The 4932-nt window shown below is 26.3% G+C and overlaps 1 pseudogene; it reads right to left on the reverse strand.

Annotated features, from left to right (window-relative positions):
* LOC113367295 overlaps nucleotides 1-4932 on the reverse strand; it is a 48982-nt pseudogene that overhangs the window by 24714 nt on the left and 19336 nt on the right.

Here is a 4932-nt window from a genome sequence, read left to right on the forward strand (position 1 = left end):
AATTTAATTCAAAATCATATACATATACTAGATATACCCAGCATTTATATCCAAATTAGCTATATTCAAAATCACAATTTATAGTTTTAAATCTAATTAAAAGTCAATGTTTATAAATTTGAATAAATGTTGACATGAAAATCGTCAAATGTCATTTGTCAATATTTATGAAAATAATTATATAAATAGATTTACAATTTATATTTATTTGATTAGCTTACCAAATTATTTCGGATACCAAAACTTCATCAAAACCTTATAGATCAGAGATCACAATAAAAAAGCGACATATTGAATTTAAAATTAATCATAAACAAAAATTTGACATTTCACAAAAAAATGTTTAACGACTTCAATAAGAAACAAATAAATTAATTATTCCAAGTTATATTGCCGAACAAATTATAGATACAACACAATATTGTAAAATAAATATTATATATTAATTTTTGACCAAAAAGGAAATATTTTGACATTTACAAATATACTGCATATTGAATATATGAAATTGACATTCACTATTTTTCAATTAAATGAAAATGTAAAAAATCAAATATTTATATAAAAAATTGTATATTCAGATGAAGATACTGATCTGTTAATTTAGACTGAAACCTGATTTATTCATTAATTTAAAAAAAAAATGACATAAACAAAATTAAAATAAACAAAACACCTGCATCATGCGTTGGAATTAATTATCGAAGTGTAAAGAAATTTGTGTAATTAAAATAAAATATTATTATTATATGAGTTGAGATAAATTTTGATTGCCATCGCAAACGTTAATCATACAGAAAATTGTAACCTCTTAAATGGAATAGTACAATCTGAAGGTATCATTGCAATCTGACAAAAACAAACTAGACAAACTAAATATTATATCATATTATATTAAATTTCGATCCAAAAGAAAATATTTTGACAGTTATAATTAATTTGAAATGAAATGCAAATGTCAAAAATCAGATCTTTATGTAAAAAAATATTTATTTCCACAATATTCCCGTGTTGAATTTGCACTTTTTTATGAATTTAACAAGCATATAATATATTCATTGATCACTTAAAATAATTATTAATTTATAATAAACTAGTGGGGCGCATGGCATCGTGCCTTAAGGCAAATTGCTGGAACTTCCCGTACCAGAAATTATTTTTTTTTAAAAAGATTAACATTTTTGAAAAAAATTTACTCTGATAAAATTGATTTTTGAGAAACTATAAATTTTTGACAGAAACTTACTTTTTGTTGAAAAATTTATTTTGAAATATATTGGAAATTCTGAACTTTTTTTCAAAGCAATCGTACTGCTTTAAATGCATAGAGACTGAATATCGAAGCGCGTAAGCGCCGCGTCGTCGTCTAACGGATAAACACTGGTACGGAACCCATAGGAATGTTAACAAAACTTATACTTATTGTTAAAATCTCTATAAAATATCTGATAATTTGATATGCATATGTCTAATGTCTAATGATTATTGTTGACCGCCAAATGTTATTTTTTTTTAGTTTTTTTTACTAGATCTCCGAAATTTACACAAAATTGAAAAAGTGCTCCCGCATAGTCACAGTCTAAACGCATTTGCAAATAATTCTGTGCGACATTTTCACTTATACTGTGCTTAGCTTGGCGGCATTTTCACATTTTTCAATAGTTTTCACAAAATTGGAAAAGTGCTCCAGTACATAAACAGTCTAAACGCACTTGCGTAAACATTTGTACCATAGTGGCGCTTAGACTGTGCTTAGCCTGGGTGATTTTTTGAATTTTTAGTCCAAAATTACAAAAAAAATTTTTTGAAAAAAAAATTAGAAACAAAAATTTTTTTTTCCAAAATCAATTATTTTGTTGAAACAAGCAGAAAGTTCTTTGAATCATTTAAATCGGACGCTTAGTTCTCTCAAAAACTGCCATTTTTTTTAAATTTAGCTCTGTATCTCCGAAACCTCTGGGCCTACCTTTGCCAAAAACTAATCAGCACATCTCCCTATCAATAGGAATCGAATGTTTTTCAAACTATTCAAATCGGTTGATCCGTTCTCTCAAAAACTCGCTTTCTATTATTTGCACTTTTTGCTCCATATCTCCGTAACGGCTGGACCTGCCTTTGCCAAAAACTAATCAGCACATCTCCCTATCAATAGGAATCGAATGTTTTTTAAACCATTCAAATCGGTTGATCCGTGCGCCCGAAAACGTGGACGAAAAAAAGCGGACATACAAAACACACACACACACACACACACACACACATCCATTTTTTCTGAAGTATGCGAAAATGTTCAGAAACCTTCAAAACGTCGAGAAATGTAAAAATTTTTGATTTCGATTTTTGGACGATTACTATAACTTACCCTACGGGAAGTTAATAAATATTGACATGACAAAAGTATAATAAACAAAACGCTATGATGCGAGTGAATTAATTTTTGAAGTATGAAATGTCAAATAATTTTGAAAATTATAACAAGTTTTTAACTATTTGTCAGAAAGAATATATTTTATTACAAATTCATACCCATATCAAGCACCAAAGTAATAAATACTGTTTATAAAATGACATATTATTTATAGACAATATGATTTTAATGCATATTTTAATTATATGTTTTATATAAATATCAAATAAATATATTTATGTTTCACTTGATTTCAATGAAAACAATTCAATGCCAAAATAAAAAGTATACATCTAAAATTATAGTCTAAATATTACAATTTTGATAAATAATCATCCATTATTTTACAGTACGAAAAATGATAAAAAATTAATAAAATTGCCAAAAATCAAACATTTTATAGATTTGGACTCGGATTTCTCAGAACTTTATCCATGTTAGTTTCAGGGATAGTATGAATATCAATTTGCAGTCGAAAATTTATATGATAAGTGATTAAAACATTATAGATCAAAATAAAAATGTGACATATTGAATTTAACATTAATCATAAACAAAATTCTGACAGTTCAAAAAAAATGAATTTTTAACGAATTCAATAAGATACAAATAAATTAATTATTCCAAGTTATGTTATAGGCAATATTAGCAATCAAATTATAGATATAAATTATATCATATTATATTAAATTTCAAACAAAAAAGGAAATATTTTGGCATTTAAAAATTTAGTGCATATTGGATATATGAAATTGACATGCAATATTTTTAAATTAAATGCAAAAGTAAAAAATCTGATATTTATATAAAAATTATATATTTATATAATGGTACTGCGATGATTCAGACTAAAATCTAATTTATTCATTGATTAAAAATATTTCACTATTTGACATAAATAAAATTAAAATAAACAAAGCACTATGATGCGTTCGAATTAATTATCAAAATGTAAAGAAATTTGTGTAATAAAAATATAACATTATTGTTAATATACCATGTATATTATAAGAACTTCTGCAATGCGGCAAAATATTTTTGATGGCAAAACAGCGTTTGCCGGGTCAGCTAGTATATATATATATATATATTTTGTAGAGTTTCGAACAAGAATCCAAAAATAATACAAAATAAAAAACAAGAAAAGTTTTTAAAAAAAACAATTTCTTTATTTAATTATTTGTTTATTGTCGACGTTTCGGAACTAGGTACGTTCCATCTTCAGGACATCTGTCAAGAAACATGATCTTGATGAGATTTTTGCAAACAATATGTTTAGGAAAAGAAAATAGATTTTTCTTAAATACTGAATTAAATTGTAAAAAATATAATAATGTACAGAAATATGATAATATGTTCAAAATAAAAATGATAAAAATAAATGAGTGGATTATCAAAACAGGATATTAAACATAATAGAAAATTTTTTTGAAAGTTATGGAAATTTTTTAAGAAAAGGTTAATGACAAAGTTGAATTAATTACCTGTATGTTTGAATATTTGTTAGCACTTTTTCACTAAACAAGCTTTTTAACAAAAATGATTTTGTGAGTTAATTTTCCGCCGAATAATTAGATTTTGTAAATCAAAATTACTAAAAAACTTTGTCTTTTTTAAAATTATTATTTGAAAACACAAATAATATTGTTCTCTGGATGTTGTTCGATTGGTTTACGAAAATTAACTAAATGAAACTGGTGTGCCCTTTGTAACACGTGTAAACACTTGAACGAGAGATGTGAGATTGTATGTGTGTGTTTTTATATGTCAGGGTGTGAATACTTAAATTGTTGATCTTAAAAGGAAGTCGATATTAATTGTTGTCAAAAAGTGTAAAAAATTTAAATATGAATCATGTAATAGGTTGTGATCTGATCTAATGTTGACACTGTTAGAAACGTTTTATGAGGATGAGACAACTCTCCGCGAATAACCTTCTAAAGATGCAACTTTCGTGATATAAAATCTTTGGAGTGAAATTAAATGAATGGGCGTTTTCTATAGAGTGTTGTACTAGGGTACTTTTGAAATTTTTTGTTTATGGTGGACCACACTTAGTTCATGTTGTCTCATTCTCTTGTGTACATATTGGGAGGTTTGTCCAATATATTGAAAAGCACAGTCATTACAAGAAACAGAATATACTACATTAGTATTGAGATTGGATGGGGTGGGGGATTTAATGTTCGTAAAGAATTGGTGAAGGAGTGTAAGGAGAGCCTGATACTAAAATGTTTTCTTCTAACAAAATTTTGGCAAAATAATAATATAAATCTTCAACGTATGGTATGTTGCAGTAAATAAGATTGGTGTTTTTGATGTTAGTACTGGTATTGGGAGAATTAATTTGTGTTTTTAAGAAAGTTCGTCTTTTTTGAATAACTGAATGAATGAGATTTTTTGGGTAACCATTTTCAATTAGAGTTATTTTTACTAGGGATAAATTTTGTGGATGGAAAGTTGGTGAGACAACAAAATAGCATGGTCTGTAAGGGAAATAATAGTGTTTATCTTATAGTTCTGGG

The sequence above is a fragment of the Ctenocephalides felis genome, unplaced genomic scaffold (genome assembly GCF_003426905.1).
Source record: "Ctenocephalides felis isolate EL2017-DRISC unplaced genomic scaffold, ASM342690v1 CF-g0.4_SCAFFOLD_01170, whole genome shotgun sequence".
Classification (NCBI taxonomy): Eukaryota; Metazoa; Arthropoda; class Insecta; order Siphonaptera; family Pulicidae; genus Ctenocephalides; species Ctenocephalides felis.